Source organism: Python bivittatus, unplaced genomic scaffold (assembly GCF_059951505.1).
Source record: "Python bivittatus isolate LINGU-HERP-01145 unplaced genomic scaffold, Pbiv_v1 ctg000070_np1212, whole genome shotgun sequence".
NCBI lineage: Eukaryota > Metazoa > Chordata > Lepidosauria > Squamata > Pythonidae > Python > Python bivittatus.
This window is the reverse complement of record NW_028277034.1, coordinates 46,418,065-46,427,710: the sequence shown is the minus strand read 5'-3', so window position 1 is coordinate 46,427,710 and position 9,646 is coordinate 46,418,065.

Here is a 9,646-nt window from a genome sequence, read left to right as displayed (position 1 = left end):
CTGTCAATAATTGAGAATTGGGGGATGGGGGAACAAGATGCAAATCAAATAAATATTTAAAAATCCTTCTTGAAAAGCATCGACATGAAAAATTCTTAAGCTGTCCTTGGAATGGGCCTGAAAATGTTAGCTGATGTTCTAATGTATTAGAACAGTTGCATTATATGAAAGCTATTCAGCATGTTTCTTCAGATTGGTTTAGAACATACTCACAAGATTAGATTATTCAAAGTAGGTTACAGAAAAGGCAACAAGAACATTCTTATAAAAATAAATAAATGTGTAGAGAATTATTATTATTTATTTAATAAAAAATTGCAACTGCTGCAAGAAATGTAAAAAACAAAGAAAACCTTGGTCCATCAAACAAATAAACAAATCCATCCAATTGCCAGCAATACTTGGATCAACACAATAACATAAACAATAAAGATTCTTTTGACTCTTGCAGAATTTAGATAAAAGACCATCCAGTGTATTTGATTTATATCAAATATCCACATCATCTGTTTAAGTAAATGACCTTACCTGATGCTGCAGCAGAATGGAGTAGACAATGTAATGCATGGGGGACCACCAAAGGTTCATTGTATCTTATGGGCAATGATTCCCACTGGAGGCACCTTGCTTGAGGTATGGGTAGCCGCCGCTATGAGTCAACATTTGATTCAGGTCTTCCAGATAGTCCAACATTCACCTACAATAACTCTCCCACAATAATAGAGCTGGATCATCCAGTGAATAATTCAGAAGAAGATTTATGAAAAACAAGAAGTGCTTCTTTATGCAACACATTGTTAAATTATAGAATTCACTATTACAATGAATTGGAAAAGTAGAAAAATGCTTTGGACTCCTGGATATATTTGAAATCTTGAGAGTGCATCAGCAGAGATCTCACTAGATGACTGTTGGCACCAGTTTGGGCTTCTGACTTGACCTGAGAATTCTTATATTCTTATTACCATCCTGAACGGACCTTATTGGGGAGGCCTGACAGTGCTTTCAGTCTTGAAAATTCATAATCAATAATGTGTGATGTAATTTAACCCAAGAATGGCAGCACAAGGCAAATGGCGATTTATGGAATGCTCCATCCTTAAGCAAGCAGACACTTTATATTCTCTAACATTACGTGCCTTGTCAGGGAGTTATAATTGTTGCTGTTGAAGAAATTTCCCAAGCTTGAGGAATCTGAAGTGACATAACATTTATTTCCATATTCTATAAAAATCTTCATTTGTCCACTTGGCATTCAGCCCCACTCTTGGATTCTGGGTTTTCCTATTTAACTTTTTAAGGATTTTCCCTTGCATATTTTTCTTTGTTAACTTGAAGAATATACATCGTAAAGCTATCGCTGTGGGATTGTTCATCTCTTTGCACAGTCTATCTCAACCCATTCCATTTAGAAGCTCCCTTTGATTTCATTGCTATGTGCTTTTTAATTAAATTCACACTAACCTTACTTCAACGCTGGCTTTTGAGAAAACAAGATAAAAATCTACAAATCCCTGCACAGAAATTGCTCAACCAGTTGGAGGTGTTGACATAGCTACCTTGGAGAAACTATAATTTTTTCCCCTTCTTTCTAACATTTTATTGGCTGACTTGGTTATTTCAGGGTCGGCTTTTATATCATATGCTCTGTTTCACAGGAATGCAGAACATTTGACTCTGCGTCACCCATTCAAATGCACATTAGCCAGGGTCTAACAGACACTGCAACTAGTTCCATATGTCTGAAAAGTTTTGAATGTGCATTTTTCTCTTTGTGCTATCTGGTAATTTTTTTTTATTCAGATACATATTTATTCAGTTTTTTAACTCCCACTTTTATCACATGAATATAATACATAGAAGCATGAATATTTCTTTTCTAAGTGCACAATCGAAGTAATGGAATACTTCAAGGAACACTAAGAATTTTTTAAATGTTACTTTATAACATTTTGTAAAGATATTAAGCAGCTTGATTTGGTCCTCTCCCTTTTCCTTCACCAAACAACAGCAACAATAAGTATTTATTATTGACTTGTTTGTTAGACTTATATCTCACCTTTCCTGAGGCGTACAAGGCAAGAATTTCATTCCTTATTCCAACTGTCTCCAAAATAACAATACTGTGAGGTAGGTTGGGATAAGACAGAGTAACCAGTCAAAAGTCATTCAGTGTAATGGTGTGTGGGAGACTCTGTTAATGTAGCTTTATAATAAAGTAGAATTGGGTCATCTGGTTGTGTTTCCTATCTGGTCTATCTAGTAAGGTTGACATCAATCTTGCAAGTCTGAAAGTACAACCCCCCTGTCTGCTTTACAGCTCAAGAAACTAGGGAGGGTCTCTTCTGAGCCTCTTGCCTCACCCACTATCCAGCTGTGGGTTATGCTCTCTTATCTGACTGTTCCCTAGGCAATGTCTCTTGGCCCAGTCTCCCAAGGTCTTTCCCACATACTGTTACTCCCACTCCCACCCAGTGAGCTTCCATGGCTGAAGGTGAAAATAAATCTGGGTTTTCCTGGTCCTAGTTCAACACCATAACTGAAAACAAATAATTATACAAGGGATTCCTAAAGGTACAGCTTTTTCCAGACTGAAGACTGGACCTGTCATTTGGAGGGCATACCAAGGGTTCATTCCTTTTAAAAATGCCTGAAGCCTGTAAAGAGTAGGGAAGATGATATTGATGGAGATACAGAACAGTTACCTATGGAAAAGGGACTGAAACATTTTCAGATCCTGAACAAGGTAATATTTGGAAGCTCCTCAGGCCAACACTTCCCGAACTCACTGAATTATAAGGAGGAGGAGGAGGTTCAGCACAATCAGATTTGCAAGATTCTGTTCTTATAGCCAATCTCAATAAAAATAGTTTTAGCCTTCCTATGGAGCTGATTTCCTGATCCAATCAGGGGCTGATATAGCAATAACTTACTTTATTTAAAACAACAAAAATACATAAAATGTTTACTTTCTTTCTCTCTTTCTAGCAGAATCCTAACTCCTGCTTCTGTTCATCCCTACAAAAAATAAGTTGTAGTTTAGGACTTTTTGTTTTGGAAAAAAAAAAGTGACTGCGAGGGAGACCTGTTCCAGAGGGGCTATTCCTATGTTCTTACAACTGAATTGGCATCTGTATGGAGCCTTAAGTGGTCTCCAGATTGACAGCTGATTAAACCTAATTAGAAACATGTTATATTTATAGTCAAACTAATTTAATTAGATTTTATGGAGGCAGAAAAAATATGAATAAAGTCAGAAGTCTACATTTTTGTAGGAACAAAGCAATCTATGCAGAATATAATTATTTTGAACTTTCTCTGTTCAGAATAACAAAAATGAATATTATAGCCTTTCTCTTAGATTGCATGTATTACAAATCTTATTGTTTTAAAATTTGCTTTATATGCCATCTCTTTCAAGTCTTAATAATGCAGTTAATTAAGAGTTGTCAAATTGATTTTTGATAGGCTCAAAATAATGTAATCCATGGAAAGAAGAATTTTTCTTTGAGTTCCAAAATTCCTGTTCAGAAAATCCCTATCATGAGGCCCTCTGTCTTGACTGCCTCTTGAAACAAATGTTAGTAGGGTTTTTTTGAATGGGGAGGGCAGCACTAAAAGGTAGCCATGGTGAACTTATCATTAGTTCAGAAAATCAGTTCACTCTGGTTTGGAGGTTAAATTCAAATTGTTCAGTCAGGTTGCTTGTATTTGGATTTCCAAATCAGTTTGAAAAATAGCCAGTTCTTGGTATAAGCACATAAGCATCCAAAGTGATTCTGAGGTGCCTGATTTGATTCAACCATTCAAATTGCCTTTCTCAACTGATTCAGAGATCACTTTTGAAATGAACTCCAAAGTGAATATTTGCAGTGTCTTGTTAACCATGAATAATATTCAGCAGTATCTATTCTGCCTTTCTACACAAGTTCCTTTGAAGTCACTTTAAGTAGCCCATCCCTGGGGAGGCTTGACAGCTATGAAGGCTGTCTCTGGCTGTGTAAGTTTGTGCATGTACACTAGCAGTCCCTTGTGGAAGAGTGAACTCACCACCTGGAGTGAACGGGCATTTTTCTTCCTGGGATTCAGAGTTTTGGTGGTACCTGGGAAGGAGGGTTAAAACAGCCCCACCTCTCCTTAATTGGAGAGCTTGTTTTATAGAAAAAGAACTGAAAACAAGCAGGTATGCATAGGTGTGTCACAAAAGGAGTTAAACCAGGAAGATAGCAGAGACTCGGGAAAAAGAAGACTCCAACCCAAGACGAGCACCTCAGCAGTGGTCTTCAGACAGCAAGAGAAAACTTCAATTTTTGGAGCTGCAAGACCGCTGAGAGGCAGCTGAGAACCAGGGCAGGAAGAGAGGTGGACTAGAGTCTGCAAACCCAGGAAAGTCTGCAAACTGAACCAAGCCCACTGTGTGCAGCAGCCCAGGTGCAGAGCTCTACAAACCTGCTCCAGGAACAGAGGCCTCTGAGTGTTGCTGGGGCGGCGGGGGAGAAAAGCCCATTCGCAAGTGCATAAAGGAGTGAAAATGATTTTCACATGCAAATAGGCTGAGATTGGCTACAAGAGCTGAAGACCTGGGGGAAAAGGAAAGGTTTAAAGAAGGAATAGTTAAGATAATGAGTTGTAAGCTGCCCAGAGTCCCCCATTAGGGGGAGATGGGTGGGGATAAATTTAATAATAACTAAATAAATAAAAAGTAAACATAGTGCTAACATAGGAATAGGAACATATAGGGTCAGAAATGCATAGATTAAGTAAGAATAGAAACAGAATAGTAGTAAACTTATTGTAATAAGAAGATAGTAGATAAGGATAAGAAGATAATAAGATAGGAGTTTAATTTTGTGCAGTAAAACAGTTTTGTGTGGGAAAAACAAACACAATTGTACGGTGTTTTGTACCACATTAAGAAAAACCCTAACATCCCAATAGAAATATTCAGTGTGCATACATATACATGCAGTCAGCTGGAGACAGCTGTTGACCTTTGTAGAAGAGCCTTCTACAGGGCATGGTTGCTTTCACACTTCAGGGAGGGATGTTTTATTTATATTATCAAAGTATGCAAAGCACCCCTTTTGAATACTTGACATAATCCTGGATGCCTGGTAGTACTGATAGGAGGCCTGGTAGCATTGTGTTCTGCTCTTCAGATAGATAGATAGATAGATAGATATTATAGAACTACACTTCCCAGTTTTGGTAAATTCACAGCAATGGGTATTCTGGGAATTGAAACCTACACAGCTGGTGGACATCTTAGTTGGAGAAGTCTGAAACAGATACACATCCAGATATTGGCTGGGTGAAGAACTGCTTAATATCATGCTTCTGGTAGCAGCCTAGGCAAAAAGTGGTTACCCCCAAGAGCTCTGATTAGTAGTATCTATTAAGGTCAAAGAACGCCACAATTCCAGTGAGTATTCTAATCTCAAATGAGAAACCTTGATACAAGGAAATTACTGTAGGACAATTCTGCCTCTTTTTGGGACATGATTTCTAGATAAAGGGGTGGAAGCTTGGTTTGGGATTTATTTTTTTCTTGTGTGTGTATGAAGAAGGAGCAAACCAGAGCTGTGATTGCTTGGGGAATGGTTACTTGAATGGCTTATCAGTCTAATAACTGGCTCTGACATTTAACAACAGAAAGTGAACCATTGTTCTTGCTCTCCATTTTAAATCTAGTTCAGAAAAGAACACCCAGGATGAAAGTGTTTAGGAAAGATCCTGTTATAAAGATTCTTCTTATTCCAGCTGGACACTAAATTCCAAGGAGAAGAGAAAGTCATATTTTTAGCATCCATTGCAATTGCTTTCCCTTACACTGGGCTTGCTATAAAAACAAGAATCTTATTTTTAGAAACAAAATATTTTTAGAAATATTTTATAGAGTGGACTCTGTAATGAGTATAACTAGAGGTTACTGTGAAGACTTTGGCAGGTCATGACTTTCCCAAATGGATTTTGCAGACAGGGTAGTATATTTAAATTAAGAAAGTTAAAGTGATTTCCTTCTGAGAGAAACCAAGGCTGCAGCATGCAGATCTTATATGACGCTGCAGTAGATGGATGATCCATATCTAGGGTGTGAAGGATGGACTGCCAAGACTCTGCCAACCAACTGATAATCATCCCTTCCTACTGATTCACATGGGGACAAATGACACTGCCAGAATGGGAATGGGTCTCCAGAGGTCCTCAGGGTAGGAAGGTGAGGAAAATGGAGCTCAAGTACTGCTTTTGTCAGTCCTTCCAGTTGGGATTCATAGTGCAGAAGGAGTGTACAGGTTCCTGGAAGTGAACAAATGATTATGTAGATGGTGCCACCAAAAAGGGTTTGAGTCCCTTGACCATTGACTGCATTGCTTACATAAAACACTCCTGGAAAGAGATGAGCTACATCTCATGAAGATTAGGAAGGACATGTTTGCAAAAAGGGGAGCATGTCAAATGCCAAGAACTGATATACAGGTAGTCCTCAACTTAATGACCATACATTTAATGACTGTTCACAGTTATGATGGTGCTGAAAAAAGTGACTTACGACTGGTCCTCACACTTATGACCACTGCAGCGTCCCTGCGGTCACATGACCAAAATTCAGACACTTGACAACTGGCATGTATTTATGATGGTTGCAATGTCCCGGGGGTCATATGATCACCATTTGCAACCTTGCTAGGGGGCTTCTAACAAGCAAAGTCAATGGGGGAAGCTGGATTTGCTTAATGACCGCGTGATTTGCTTAACAACTGTGGCAAAAAAGTTCATAAAATCAGGTGCAACTCAACAGCCTCATCACTTAGTGACAGAAGTTCCAGTTCCAATTGTGGTCGTAAGTTGAGAACTACCTGTACCACCAAGTATTGGGGCCAGAATCATAGTAGATAAAGAAAGAAGCATAAGGTGGAAGGCAGGACATAGAAATTAGCAGTAAATTACAACAGCATAGCCAGTAGATATACCATTCACATTCCTAGACGTCTCTATGCCAGTGCACAGAGTATGAGAAACAAAGAGAACTTACACATCACTGGGACTCGATGGGATGATAGACAACTAGAACATGGCCCTGGAAGTATACACCTTGTTCATAAAGAGCAGACTTGACAAAGAGGGAGGGAGTATAGTTAGAGAAAATATAGAAATTCACAAATCAGAACATGGAAATCCTGCTGAGAATGTTTGGGTGAAAATAAAAGGACAGAAAACAAAAGTGATATTGTTGTGGACATTTATTATAGAGTGCCTGGATGCGACCTCTCTGTGTCAGGTGACCAAACTTTCAAGGAGATGCTTAACAGTGACAAAAGGAGATTTTAAGTACTATGACATTTGCTGGAAATTTAATTATACCAAGAATCAAAGATCTGACAAATTCCTGTCCTCTCTTGCTGACAACTTCATTTGGCAGAAGGTAGTAGAAGGAACATAGGGGGCAATCTAATCCTTACCAAGTAAAAGGAATTGGTTTAAAATATGCAGGGGACCTGGGGGAAGGTGACTGTGTGACCCTTGGGTTCACGATATCAAGGGGAATAGAGAAAAGTCAGACTTGTATACTAGAACTATGAACAGCAGATTGGAATGAATGAAGAAGAAAGCTGAATCAGATCCAGTGGATTGAAATAGTGAAGGAGAAAAGTATCCAGGAAGGATGGGAAATCCTTCCTACTAGGAAAAAAACGGAGATATCCAAAGTTACCACTGTGGGTACACACAAACTTTCTAAGAGGCTGAAATGAAAAAGGGACATCAATAGGAAGTAGAAGGAGAGGTGTGTGATCAAAGAAGGATATAAGGCAGCAATCAGAAACTTTAGGGAAGATTAAAGTATAGAATAAGCTGAAGCTTGTGCAAAATGTCCAAAACAACAACAAAAGATTTTGTTGTGTGTATATCAGAAGCAAAAAGGAAGATGGAGGGAAATTATAGGTCTGCTGCCAGGAAAAGGGGTGAATTGGTACTAGGTGATGGTGAGAAAGCAGAATGCCTTAATCTGTACTTTGCATGCATCTTCCCTCAGACAAAAAATGAAGCACAAGTTGGTTATCATTTTGTCACTAGTAGAAGGAAACAGCTGCAGCTCAGAATAGACAAAAAGAGTAAGATAATTTGGCTAATTTAAATGAATTCAAGTCTCCAAAACCAGATTACAAGCTAGGATACTGAAGGAACTAGTGAAGTTGACTGCAGAACTGCTGACTTTGAGACCACTTGGAGAAACTTTGAGATTCCAAAAGACTGGAGGACATCGATGTTGTCTCTATCTTCAAAAAATGGAAGAAGGATAACCCAGGAAATTACAGGACAAGGTCCTCATGCACATAATTAAATACCATGTTTGTGAGCACTTGGATAAGAATCCTATGACTAACAAGAGCCAGCTTGGATTTATCACAAACAAGACACACCAAACTAATTGGATTTCCTTTTTTGAGAGTTACTAACATACAGTAATTGATTGGGGGAATGGTATCAGCAGAGTGTGCCTTGTTCTCAGAAAAAAAGTAAACATCTCATGATATCCTCATTAATAAAATGGTAATATATGGACTAAGTGATACCATTGTTAGACGGATGCATAACTGACTGAATGACCACATCCAGAGAGTAATCATAAATAGCTCCACATCAGCTTGGAGAGTAGTATCAAATGGATTGCCACAAGCTTCTCTCCTGCGCTGTTCAATATTTGTATTAATAACTTGGATGAAGGGGTTGAGATGACATTAAACTAGGAGGAGCAGTTAACACTTCAGACAAGGGGGAAAAAAAGATTCAAAAAAATCTAGGTAGGCTTGAACACTTGGCTGATATGAACAGAATGAAATTTAACAGGGAGTTGTGTAAAGTCATATATCTGGGGAGAAAAAACAAAAGGCACTGGTAGAGGATGGGGGGAGTCTTGGTTTGGCAGAAGTACATGTAGAAAAGATCTGGGTGATGCAACTAGATCTCTAGATCACAAGTTGAATTTGAGCAACAGGGTGATATAGTAAAAAATATACTAAAAAGACAATTGCTAGTTCGGGAAATATTAACAGAAGACCAAGTCCAGCTCACAGAATTCCAGCTTACTATGTTCTGCTTTGGTCAGAAATACTGTGTTCTATTCTGGGCACTGCAGAAAAGTCATTGACAAACTGGAGTGAGTTCAGAGAGGGGCTACCAGGATGATGAGGGGACTGGAAGTCAAGTCCTATAAGGATTGATTAAAGGAACTGGGTATGTTCAGCCTGCAAGACAGAGGTCTAAAGGGACAAGTGTATGCATATACAATACATATTAATACTTCTGGGTCCATCCTAAACCCCACTCTCAGACATGCACATGCTTTTCCCTAGGGGTTCAGTCAAGTGTCAGACCACCAAGGAATGCTGCTGAAAGTTGTACTGAATATAGGTGGCCATTTTGCTTCTGAATCAGCATGGAGTCTCAAACCTAGAATAGTGTTGAAGAACACAGTTTGAGAAGGTGGCATTTTTCAAAGGAGTCAGAAAAACCACAGTCCTCTTGTGGTCAAATGTATTTTTTCAAGATCAATGACTGCTAACCCTTGGTACCCTAACCAAAACCAAGTGGAACATTCAAACTCTCCAATTTAAGACAAGACTATTGCTCAACATATGCTAAATAT